Genomic DNA, 14,039 nt, shown 5'->3' with positions numbered 1-14,039 from the left:
GAAGAGAGGGTGAGCTATATCTTAATTCATTTTTTGCTATTTTTTTATTGAGGTGAAATTCACAGTGCAAATAATCATTTTAAAGTAACACTCAGTGGCATTTAGTGCATTCAGAATGGTTTGCAACCAGCACCTGTCTCTAGTTTCCAAACTTTTTCATCGCCCTGAAAGAAGGTCTCATACCTACTAAGTAATCACTCCACAGTCCCTACTCCTAGCCCCTGACAACCAGTAATCTTTCTGTCTCTAGGGATTTGCCTATTCTGGACATTTCATATAAAAAAAATCATATAATATGTGACCTTCTGTGTCCGGCTACTTATACTTAGCATAATGCCTTTGAGATCTGTCCAAGTTACACATGTATCAGTACACAACTCTTTTTTATGGCTGAATAATATTCCATTGTATGTATAAGCCATATTTATTTATCCAGTCATTGATTGACGTGCATGTTTCTATGTTGTGCCTATTAGTAATGATGCTGTTATAAACATTCATGTGCAAGTTTCTGTGAGGGTGTATGTTTTTATTCTGTGTAGATACACACACACACACACACACACACACATATGAGTGGAATTGCTGGATCGTATGATAGTTCTGTGTTTAACTTTTTGAGGAACTGACAAACAGTTTTCCACAGTGGCACCACCATTTTTCATTTCCTCCAGCAGTGCACTAGAGTTCCTATTTCCCCACACCTGGACAATACTTGCTATTTTTCATTATTATTATTACCATCCTAATGTGTGGGGAGTTAGCTACGCTCCCTGCAAAGAGGTTTTTCTCCAGTCAGGTCTCTAAGGCAGGGGTCTTCGCAAAGGATGAAAAAATAGTAGGAAACAGAAATTAAAAATAATAATAATACGCAGAGCCAAAGATATAGTTTATAAAGGGTTTATGAAGATAGACAAAGGGAGGCTATCCGGATGGTTATATCCCTCCCCCAGAGATATAACATAAACTGAAACTCCACACAAGTACTTTATAGGGTAGATACAGGCTCCCATTTACATACTAACAGGCAGTTTGCTTTAGGGCCAAAGTCTTCTAAAAGGCTACTACAGATCCTTTAACTAACTCTATCCAGGTGAACAATGAATTACAAAATCTTCTTAGGGCAAACTTCTAAGTTTTATGATAAGGCTATTACTTTAGCAAAAAACAGAGACATCTTGGCTCCGGTGATTGTGTTCTTGGAGACGGACGATCTCAGAAGTCAACATGAGCTGTGCCTTGTGCTAATTACTTTAACCGCATGGTTCCGTCTGGGCCTGGCTTGGGCATTAGCATATCTATTTGATCAGCTCTCATCTCTTTTGGCCTTTAATCAGCTTCTGGCAGCCTATGGTCCTAGGTGAAGCCTGTCTTGTCTTTCAAAACAGGTGAGAACCATAGGCCCAGCTTACAGCTGTCTCTTTGAACGCAGCTGTTACTGACCAAGGAGACGCCCTCCTGAGACGAGGCAGCTTTTGAACCAACACATTTATTTTTTCTTTAAGGCAAAGCCTTATGTGACTTCTGAAATCAACTCTTGTCTCCAAAAATACAGGGGGCGTTTCTATAACTCAGTGTTCTTAGGCTCAACACTAATGGGTATCAAGTGGTATCCCATTGTGGTTTTGATTTGCATTTCTTTAATGACCAGGGATGTTGAACATCTTTTCAGGTACTTATTGGCCATTTATATATCTTCTTTGGAGAAATGTCTATTCAGATCCTTTGCCCATTTTTAAATTGGGTTTTCTTTTTGTTGTTGAGTGGTAAGAGTTCTTTACATATTTGGGATCCTAAATGCTTATGAGCGTATGATCTGCAAATATTTTCTTCCATTCTGCTGGTTGTCTTTTTACTTTCTTGATAATGTCCTTTGATGCACAAAAGTTTCTAATTTAACGAAGCCCAATTTATTTGTTTGTTCTTTGCTGCTCATCTTTTGGTGTCAAATCTCTAAAAATCTATTCCCAAATCCAAGGTCATAGAGATTTATCACTATGTTTACATCTAAGAGTTGTCTGCTTTTAGCTCTTATATTTAGGTCATTGATCCATTTTGAGTTAATTTCCACATATTGAGTGACATGGGATCCAACTTTATTCTTTTGCATGTGGATATCCAGTTGCCCCAGCATCATTTGGTGTGTGTGTGTGTGTGTGTGTGTGTGTGTGTGTGTGTGTAACAGAGTCTCACTCTGTCACCCAGGCTGGAGTGCAGTGACCTCATCATAGCTCACTGCAACTTTAAATTCTTGGGCTCAAATGACCCTCCTGCCTCGGCCTCCCAAAGTGCTAGGATTACAGGTGTGAGCCACAGCATCCAGCCCAGTACCACTTCTTGAAGACATTGTTCTCACACTGAATGGTTTTGGCACTCCTGTCAAAAATCAATTGGCCATAAATATATACGTTTATTTCTGGACTCCCAATTCTATTCCATTGGTCCATATGTCTATCCTTATGTCAGTACATTGTTTTGATTATGAAGTTTGTAGTAAGTTTGGAAATTGAGAAGAGTGAGTCTTCCAATTTTGTTTTCTTTTTAATATTGTTTTGGATATCTGAAGCCCCTTGCAATTCTTTATAAATTTAAGTATCCGCTTTTCCATTTCTGCAAAAACGATCCTTGGAATGTTGATAGAGAATATTGAATATATAGATGGGAGTATCGCCATCTTTAAAATATTGTCTTCCAATCCATTATGAACATGGGATACCTTTCCATTTATTTAGGTCTTCTTCATATTCTTCAGCAATGTTTTGTAGTTTCAAGTAAAAAGACAGTTTCTTTCTTTCTTTCCAATTTGGATACCTTTTATTTCTTTTTCCTGCCTATGTGCTCTGGCTAGGACTTCCAGTACAATGTTGAACAGCAGTAGTGAAAGTGAGTATCCTTGCTTTATTTCCGATCCTTAGGGAAAAGCTTTCAGACTTTCACCTTTGTGTATACTATGTGTGGGTTTTTCATAAATGTCTTTTATGAAGTTAAGGAAGTTACCTTCTATTTCTAGTTTTCTGTTTTCTTTGTTTTTTTAATCACGAAAGGGTATTGAATTTTGCCCAATGCTTTTCGGCAATATATCTGCATATATTGAGATAATCATGTGTGGTTTATCCCCTTCATTTTATTAACATAGTGAATTACACTGATTTTCTTATGTGAGCAACTCTCACATGACTGGGATAAATCTCACTTGGTCATGGGGTATAATCTTTTAATGTACTTTTATGGGTTTAGTTTGCTAGCTATTTTGTTGAGGATTTTTGTAGCTATATGTTATGAATTGAATCATGTCCCTCCAAAAAAGGTGTTGAAGCCCTAATCCCAGGTACCTGAGAATGTGACCTTATTTGGAAATACAGTCATTGCAGATATAATTAAGGTGAGGTCACAATGTGGTTGGGTGAGCCCTTAATCCAATATAACTAGTGTCCTGATAAGACCACAGCCATATGGAGACAGAGACGCACAGGGGGACCATTATGTGAAGATGAAGTCAGAAATTGGAGTCATGCAGAGCAAGCCAAAGAATACCAAAAGATTTTTGGTAAACTACCAGAAGCGAGGAATAGGTAGGGAAGGATCCCCGCTCTACAGGCTTCTTAGGAAGCATAGCCCTGCCAACACCTTGACTTTGAATTTATAGCCTTCTGAACTATAAGACAACAAATTTCTGTTGTTTATGGGTATCCAGATTATAGTACTTTGTTACCACAGCCCCCCAAATATAATACACCATATTCATAAGAAATATTGGTCTGTAGCTTTCTTTTCTTTTTTTTTTTTTTGAGACAGAGTCTTGCTCTGTTGCCCGGGCTAGAGTGAGTGCCGTGGCACCAGCCTAGCTCACAGCAACCTCAAACTCCTGGGCTTAAGCGATCCTCCTGCCTCAGCCTCCCAAGTAGCTGGGACTACAGGCATGCGCCACCATGCCTGGCTAATTTTTTCTATATATATATATTTTTAGTTGGCCAGATACTTTCTTTCTATTTTTAGTAGAGACGAGGTCTTGCTCTTGCTCAGGCTGGTCTCGAACTCCTGACCTTGAGCGATCCACCCACCTTGGCCTCCCAGAGTTCTAGGATTACAGGCGTCAGCCACCGCACTCGGCCGGTAGCTTTCTTTTTGTGGTATTTTTGTCTGGCTTTAGTCTCAGGTTACGCTGGTCTCAAAGAAATACTGGTCTTAAAGAATGTACCAGGAAGTGTTCCCTCTTCTATTCTTTGAAAGAGTTTGGCAGGATTGGTGTTAAGGCTTATTTAAATGATTGATAGAATGCATCAGTGAAGCCATCTGGTCCTGGGCTTTTCTTTTGGGGGAGGTTTTAATAATTGATTCAATCTCTACTTGATATAGATCTATTGACAGTCCCTATTTCTTCTTGAGTCAGTACTGGCAATTTGTGTGTTTTCAGGAATCTGTTGATTTCATCTAGATTATCTAATGTGTTGGCATAGAATTGTTCATAGTAGTTTCTCCTAATCCTTTTAATGTCCTCTCTTTAATTTCTGATTTAGTTATGCCTTCTCTCTTTAGCTAAAAGTTTGTTAATTTTGTTGATCTTCTCAAAAAACCAACTTTTGCTTTTGTTGATTCTATTGTTTCTCTATTCTCTTTCATTTATCTCTGCTCTAATCTTCATTACTTTCTTATGTTGACTTTGGATTTAGTTTCCTCTTCTCTCTCTACTTCCTAAGGTATAAGGTTAAGTTGTTGATATGAGATCTTTCTTTTTTTAATGCACCATTTACAGCAATATATTTCCTTCTGAGCATTACTTTTACTGCATCCCATAAGTTTTGGTGTGCTGTGGTTTTGTTGTCATTCATACCAAAGTATTCTCTAATTTAGTTAATGATTTGTTCTTTGACCCACTGGTTGTTTAGGAGTGTTTGTTTAATTTTCATGTATTTGTGAAACTTTCAGTTTTCCTGTGTTATTCATTTCTAGCTTCATTCTACTGTTGTTGAAGGGAATACTTTGTATGATTTCAATTTTTTAAGATTTATTGAAAATTGTTTTATGGCTTACCATATGGTCTATCCTTGAAGTAGTCTCTACATAGACAAGTGTTCCCTTCCATAAGAAACATCAGGAATTCCTGAGAAAAGGGGAGAATCTGATTTTCAGAATTACCACATTGTGATATTCAAAATTTCTAGCTCTCAACATAAATTTATAAAACCTATAAAGTAACATGAAAGTGTGGCTCATTCACAGGCAGAAAAAAATCAACAGTAAACATCCCTGAGAAAACCAAGACATTGGACTTACTAGACAAAGATTTTAAGTTGACTGTCCTAACTGCGCTCAAGGTGCTGAAGGAAACCATGGACAAAGCACTAAAGGCAATCAGGACAATTTTGCATGAAATGTAGGGAATATCAATAAAGAGACAAAAAATAATAAAAAGGAACCAAACAGAAATTCTAAAGCTGAAAAGTACAATAGCTGAAATGAAAAATTCAATAAGGAGGTCCAGCGGCAGATTTGAGCAAGCAGAAGAAAGGATCAGCAAACTTGAATACAGGGCAATTGAAGTTACCCAACCTGAGAAGCAGTAACAAAAAAGAATAAATAAAAATGAACAAAGTCTAAGGAATCTACAGAACACCAACAAGTGCACCAATATACACATTAAAGAAGTTCCAGCAGCAGAAGAAGGGAGATAAAAGGGGCATAAAATATTTGAAGAAATAATGACCAAAAATTTCCCAAATTTGATGAAAGACATGAATCTACACATCCAAGAGGCTCAATAAACTCCAAGCAGGATAAACTCAAAGAGATCTACAGTGAAACATATTATAATCAAACCATTAAAAGCCAAAGATAATCTTGAAAGCAGCAAGAGAGAAGCAAACCGTAACAAGTAATTCTTGACAAGATTAACACCCATTTTCTAATCAGAAACGGTGGAGGCCAGAAAGCAGTGGGATAATATATTTAAATTAGTGAAAAAAATATTATCAAGTACTAATAGAAATTTCATATCTGGCAAAATTATCCTTCAAGACTGAAGGAGAAGCCAGGTGCAGTGGCTCATGCCTGTAATCCTAGCACTGTGGGAGGCCAAGGTGGAAGGATTGCTCAAGGTCAGGAGTTCGAGACCAGCCTGAGCAAGAGCGAGACTCCATCTCTACTAAAAATAGAAAGAAATTAGCTGGACAACTAAAAATATGTAGAAAAAATTAGCCGGGCATGGTGGTACATGCCTGTAGTCCCAGCTACTCAGGAGGCTGAGGCAGGAGGATCGCTTGAGCCCAGGAGTTTGAGGTTGCTGTGAGCTAGGCTGACACCATGGCACTCTAGCCCGGGTAATAAAACAAGACTCTGTCTCCAAAAAAAGAAAAAAAAAAAAAAAAACAGACTGAAGGAGAACTTAAGACATTCCCAGACAGACTGAAGCTAAGGGAATTCATCACTAGTAGACCTTAGCTACAAGAAATGCTAAAGGGTATAGCGTGAAATGAAAGGAACCTAGATGGCAATCCAAAGCCACACAAAAAAATGAGTGTCTCTGTTAAAAGTAGAGAGACTAGAGGCATCTCCTACTCGCTTCCTCCACTAAGAAGAACCAAAACAGTGAGTATAGATAATCATACTTTGAGTAGGTCATCCAAGAGAGAACACTGGAATTCAACAGAAAAGTGACAGGAAACACCTAAAGCAAGGAAAGAGAAGCAAGACAGCCTCCTGGGATCTACTGGGGGCCAGGAGAGACTCCTCAGTGCAGGGAAAGGGTAAGTGAGAGTCCTCCAGGGAACCACATTCCCACCATGGGAGAGCTCCTCAACACTTGCAGGCCCTGCAACTAACACAGGGAACTGCCTGGAGATCGCACAACAGCACCGTTCCATGGAGGGAGCTTGCACTGGGTCCCACACTCCTCCCAAGTCCTAAATAGCTTTGGTAAGGTGCTATTTCAAGAGCCCACAACAGACTGCGCACTCTCCTGAGGCCCAGCCGCACTTGGTCAGGGGTGTGAGGGAGGCATGGGATGCTGCCATAAGGGCTGAGGTGCAAGTGGAGCACATGTCCCCCACCTGCCAGCCTAGGCTGCCACCACTGAAGGTGGCCCCACCCTCTCTAGTGGCAGGTCTGCCACTCAGCCACTGCTGCCCACCCCCCCGAAGCACTCTTCTGGGGGCCTGGGGCTTGCCCTGCCCTTGCCTACCATGACAGGCACCTGCACACACCATTGGGGGTCTGAGGACAAGCCTGCCCAGCTGGACTTTGGCCCCCCATGCCAGAGCATGCAGTCCAGGGGCCTGGGGATTGACTAGCCCAATTCTCCACTGATGGCACCTGAGCACTCCTCCTGGGGCCTGGGTTGGGCCTACCCATCCTGCCACTACCACTACAGCTGGCACCTACGTACACATGCCACTTATGGCCCTGGAGACTGGCCTGCCTGGCCCATTGCAGCCACTACCAACACCAGCACACACTGCTTAGGATGCAGAGGGTCATCCCACCACTGCCATCCCTCACGCCACACTGGTTGCCCACCCACCTGGCCAACCACTGCCATTACCAACACCTGAGAAAGCCACATGGAGGCCCAATAATCAGCCTCCCTAGACCTGCTGACACTGGTGCCAGAGAATGCCGTTCTGGGGCCAAAGGACAAGCATGCTCAGCCCACCACTGCCACCACTGGGGCCCAAAGACTGGCCCACCTGGCCTCCTAAGTCCCCAGCAAAATTTTACCACAGCCTCTATTAATAGCCACACCCTAAGCCACCAAGGAAATTACAGATACCACTGACACTTTTTATAGCTGAATTAATTGTACAGAGACTAAACTACAGCACGCACCCAGAATCAAAGCCAACGTGCCCTGCCCAACCAATGGCATAACTATATCTTCAGGAAAAAGCCCTCTGCTACAAAAAACAGGAAGAAGCAACTGTCACATTAGATGCTCAGATATCAACATAAGGATATACGAAAAATTAAAAAGCAAGGAAATATGATACGTCCAAAGGAAAATAGTAATTCTCCAGCACAGATCCCAATCAAAAACAAATTTATAAAATCCCAGAAAAAGAATTAGAGAAAAAATATACATATATATTTTTAGAGATGGTTCTTACTATGTTGCCCAGGCTGGCCTTAAATTCCTAGGCTAAAGCAATCCTTCCTCTTCAGCCTCTCGAGTACCTGGGACTACAACAGATTTTAAAGAAGCTTAGTGAGATACAAGAGAATACTGAAAAACAATACAAAGAAATCAGAAAAACAATTCAGGATACGAATGAGAAATTTAGTAAAGAGATAGATATCTAAAAAAGAACTAAAAAATTCTAGAACTGAAGAATTCCCTGAATACAAAATACATTTGAAAACTTCAACAGTAGAATAGATCATGCAGAAGGGTCTCAAAACTTGAAAACAGGTCTTTTGAAATAACCCAGAGAAAAATAAAGAAAAAAGAATAAGAAAGAATGAGCAAAGCCTACATGACATGACATATGGGACCCCAGAAAGCAACCAAATATAGTATCGGAATTTTTGGAGTCCCAGAAGGCAAAGATAAAATAAAAGGGGTGGAAAATATATTTAATGAAATAATCAATGAAAACTTCCCAAATCTAGCCAGAGATTTAGACATCTAGATGCAGGAGGCTCAGAGATTCCCCAAACAGATACAATTCAAGGTTTTCTCTGTAGCACATTATAGCAAAACTCTCAAAAGTCAAAGACAGAATTCTAAAAACAGAAAGAGAAAAGCATTTAGTCACCCTACCAGATTAGCAGCCGATTTCTCAGCAGAAACCTTACAGGCCAGGAGACAATGGGATGATGTATTCAAAGTGCTGAAAGAAAAAAAAAACTGTCAGCTAAGAATACTATACCCAGGACAATTATCCTTCATAAATAAAGGAAAAATAAACTCTTTCGCAGCCCACAAAAGCTGAAGGAATTCATCACAACTAGACTGACCCTACAAAAAACGCTTAAGGGAGTCCTACATCCAGAAGTGAAAGAACACTATCTGCTGTTTTCATGCAGTATTTCATGAAAACACATGAAAATATAAAAACCACTGGTAGAGCAAGCACACAAGGAAAAGACTCAAATGTTACCATTACAAAAAACCATCAAACCACAATGATAAATAATAAGAGGGAAAGAAGGAACAGAGGATATACAAAAACAACCAGAAATCATTTAATAAAATGACAGGAATAAACCCTCATGTATCAATAACAACCTTGAATGTAAATGGATTAAACTTAAATGTATTAAACTTTCCACTTAAAAGACAGAATGGCTCAATGGATTAAAAAAAAAAAACATAACCCAACTAAATGCTGCCTACAAGAAACTCAACTCACCTATAATGACTCACATAAACTGAAAGTAAATGGATGGAAAAAGATATTCCATGAAAATGGGAACCAAAAGTGAGCTGGAGTAGCTATACTTACATCAGATAAAATAGACTTTAAGTGAAAAATAGTAAAAAGAGCCAAAGAAAGTCATTATATAGTGATAAAGGGATCAATTCAACAAGAGAATAACAATTCTAAATGAATTGATAAAGAAAATGTGGTGGATATATACAGCCATATTTTATTCAGTATTTTATTCGGCTATAAAAAAGAATAAAATCATGTCATTTGCAGCAACATGGATGGAACGGGAGAGGTCATTATGTTGTGTAAAATATGCCAGGCACATAAAGACAAATACCACGTTTTCACTAATATGTGGGAGCTAAAAAACTTGATCTCATCGAGGTAGAGAGTAGAATAATAGATACCAGAGGCAGGGAAGGGTGGGAGGATGGGTGGAGGATGAAGAGATGTTGGTTAATCAGTACAAACATACATTAGATAGAAGAAACAAGTTTTAATGATCAGTAGCAGAGTAGGGTGACTATAAGTACCAACAATGTATTGTATATTTCAAAGTATCTAGAAGAGAGGAATTGAAATGTTCCCAACACACAGAAATGATAAGTACTTAAGGTGATGGATACCTCAGATACCCTGACTTCATCAAGACACATTCTATGCATATAAAAAAAACTCACATTTACCCCATAAATATGTAAAATATTATTCATCAGTAAAAGATCTCTGGTAAAAGTAAATACGTAAGTAAATGTAAAAACTCGCATTATTGTATTTGTTGGGCTGTCATTCTGATTATGTTTGGCATTAATACATGATTTAGAAGACCAGTGCATAAAACAATTACAAGGAGGTGACTGAGGCAGGGAACAGCGCCACTGAGGATGGGACTGGGGAATTTACTAACACAGAAGAGCTGGGGGGAACTGGCGAGGCAGTGTTTTCCTTCCGCCTTCTGCCCCGTGAGGCCAGCGTGCTCATCCCTGCAGGGGAGGCAGCAGCAAGCAGAGCCCAGGCCCTCCCCAGACACGGGAGCTACAGCACCTTGACCTTGGACTTCCCAGACTCTAGACTGTGAGAAATAAATTTTTGTTGTTTTTAAATTACCCAATCTCAGATATTTTGTTATAGCAGCACGAACAGACTAGGACAGATGCCCAAGTATGTCAACTCAGCCTTGCGGTAATTTTTTTTGACATTCTTATTACAAAAGTTCCCTATGTAAAGAATAGTCACGGGTCATATGAAGGTTGCTGGGCCTGAACCCAAAGCAGAAGGGCTACTTAGGCTTCCCACAAAGGGATGAGGGGGCTGCAGAGTGTCCTTCAGAAGCAGGGACAGCCACCACCTGGTAAGAAAGGAGGCACCGTGGCGCTCTCGCTGTGTTAAGGACCGCCCACACTCGCAGAGAGAATCCGGAACTGGTGACAGATCACGCAGGCAGCCCCGACTCACCACGGTCCGACTGACGATTCCTCGACTTTATGGCAGTGCGACTGCTGTTGCATTCTGTATGTGCCTCAACTTACCACACGGTTACATCTGGATAAGCCCATTGTATGAAAGCCCATCGCAAGAGGAAGAGCATCTGTATGTTTCAAGGCGGCTTCCACTCTCAGGAACTTAGATAAAAAGCCACGCAGGCTGCTGTGTGTTATTGGAAGATACGCACGATAATGTCCTTGTTTCCACAGTAAGTCTACACCAAAATCTCTAATTTTGGTTATACTCTCTCCAAGCAGTCAGACACAAATCCTCCACGTGTACTTATTTCATTCCCACCTAAGGATCTGAATGAACAAGTTTTCATTTAGCAACATCAAAACACAGTCCTTACACAATGCTTTACCCAGAACACCCTAAGCAACTCTCCACATTTTGGAACTGCTTCAAAATAAAAAACATCGTCATGTCCAAAGTCTCCCACACTTCTGTGACAACAGACCTTGCTATGGTTTGGATGTTTGTCCCCTGCAAATCTCACGCTGAAATCTGATCCCGTGTTGGAGGTGGGCCTGGAGGGAGGGGTCTGGGTCAGGGAGCAAGCCCCTCACGAGCGGATTGGTGCCCTCCCCATGGAGTGAGGGGGTCCCGGAGGGTCAGCCCGAGAAGCCCCGCAGCAAGAGGTCTCTCTGGCAGAGCAGGCGCTGAGTGCACCGTCAAGACAGCCGGGAGGCCCGGGAGACCAAGGCCCTGGGTCCCAGGTCCTGGGATGCGGGGGCCGTGCCGGGGTCTGTTCATGGAGAGCTGGCTCCGAAAGGCAGCCAGCGCCCCCTCCTCCCTCTCTGGCGCCTTCTCTCGCCAGGGCACACGGCTCCCCGTAGCCTTCCGCCCCGAGTGCCAGCTCCCTGGAGCCTCACCAGACGCAGATGCTGGCGCTGTTTCTCTTACAGCCTCCAGAACCAGGAGCCGAATAAGTCTCTTTTCTTTATAAATTACCCCGCCTCACGTATTTCCCTCGTAGCAAAACAAAACAGACTAACACAGACCTCATCCTCCAATGTTGGGAAAATCACATATGCAGGGAGTTAGCTACGCTCCCAGCAAAGAGGTTTTTTCTTCCCATCAGGTCTCTCGGGCAGGGGTCATCGCAAAGGATGAAAAAATAGTAGGAAACAGAAATAACGATAATAACACACAGAGCCAAAGATATAGTTTATAAAGTAAAGGTTTATGAAAATAGATAAAAGGAGGGTATCCGGATGGATATATTTCTTCCCGCAAAAAATATATCCAAGACTGAAACTCCACACAGGTATTATATAGGGTAGGTACAGGCTCCCGTTGCCCTATTTACATACTAACAGGCAGTTTGTTTTAGGGTCAAAGTCTTCTAAAAGGCTACTACAGATCCTTTAACTAACTCTAACTAGGGGAACAATGAGTTATAAAATCTTCTTGGGGCAAACGTCTAAGTTTTCTGATAAGGCTATTACTTTAGCAAAAAACAGAGACATCTTGGCTCCAGTGATTGTGTTCTTGGGGACAGAGATGATCTCAGAAGTCAACATGAGCTGTGCTTTGTGTTAATTACTTTAACCGCATGGCTCCTTCTGGGCCCGGCGTGGGCATTAGCATATCTCTCTGATCAGCTCTCATCTCCGGGGGTCCTTGCCAGCTCCAGCAACCCATGGCTCTAGGAAGAGGCCTGTCTTGTCTTTCAAAACAGGTGAGAACCATAGGCCCAGTTTACAGCTGTCTCTTTGAAGTGCAGCTATTACTGACCAAGGAGACGCCCTCCTGAGACAAGGCAGCTTTTGAACCAACACATTTCTTTTTTCTTAAGGCAAAGCCTTGTGTGACTTCTGAAATCAAATCTTGTCTCCAGAAATACAGGGGGCATTTCTATAACTCAGTATTCTTAGGCTCAACACACATAAGCTGTGGTTTCACCTTCAACCCAGCTTGGAGACAGGTAGGAACAGCGTGCTCCCTTCTTGAAATAGCAGCTCAAATCCGTCTTGAGTGTTTCCCTCCATTTCACACGGATGGGCTAGATGATCGCCATGGTGACGCAGGTCTCGTGTGGGGCACCCATGCCCCTCTCCCCACAGTGGCCCAGGACCAAGGGCAGGACGCACGACGCTCCCAGGTGCTTTGGGGCCACTCGGGCCGGGCTACTCCCAGCTCTGAAAGTTAGTCTCGAACGTTTCACCTTTGGGGATGAGGTGTTTAACAGGACCTAACTTCGCAGCCAGTCCACGAAAGGACCCAAGCGGTTGTAAATGGGGTGCCTGTCACTGAGGTCACAAACTCCTTTCCCCAAACCGCTCAGTCTGCACAATGTAACTTCCACCTGTCAGTAACCTGCACTGCGGGCAGGTGCGGAGGTGCTTGCCACGGGTGCTGGCAGGGGTGCACGACATGCCCTACAGCACATCCCCACGTCGGGACCAAAGGAGACCCCGTGCCAAGAAAAGTGAGGCAGAGGGCTGGTTTCAGCCACAAAACCCAAGCTGCAAACCCTCAATTCTATCTGACGCTGGTGATGTATTCAGAGCTTTCAGTCCAAACTTCTCCCTTTTTCATTTAAATTTAAGACTTTGTATTATAATGCCTTGGACATCCCAAGGTTTGGTCTTGTGAAATTTTGCCATCTCTAGAACTATCCTTTTACAGTATTTAAGGGTTATAGAAAAACAAAGTTGATATATTCAACACAATCATGGGTTTGGGTCAATGGAATGCCAATAGAGAAACATTATAAATTTGTGGTAAGAAGCAATGATCCTACATTCCAATATCTAACATGCCCAATCCACTTTGCATCAGCTAACCTATATGGATATTCTGAGCACAGCTACAAAAATAACTTGCTTAGAATTATCTGCCTTGACAACTCGTTTTTGACAACACAAAATGTGAGCCTTTTAAAAAGAAAATTGGTTTCAAAATAGGATATTTCTTTAGAAGTTTAAATAATTTTACCTGAACTTGGGTTCACAGGAAAATCATTTATTCCAGGTTACCTAATGCACCATTACATTCTTGATACTCCTGATACCTTTTTAAAAATTAATCTTAAGATGTTCGTTTCCGTAGTAGTGTTTTGCTCACTTCTATTTACTGGAAAACCAAGAAGAGGAACAAGATGCTTTCCTCATGACACACATATTTTTTAATTCTCACGTGGATGGGATTTTGACCTGATAAACCCACCTGGAATGGTATAAA

Source organism: Lemur catta, chromosome 16, assembly GCF_020740605.2.
Source record: "Lemur catta isolate mLemCat1 chromosome 16, mLemCat1.pri, whole genome shotgun sequence".
Taxonomy (NCBI): domain Eukaryota; kingdom Metazoa; phylum Chordata; class Mammalia; order Primates; family Lemuridae; genus Lemur; species Lemur catta.
This window is presented reverse-complemented; position numbering follows the sequence as displayed.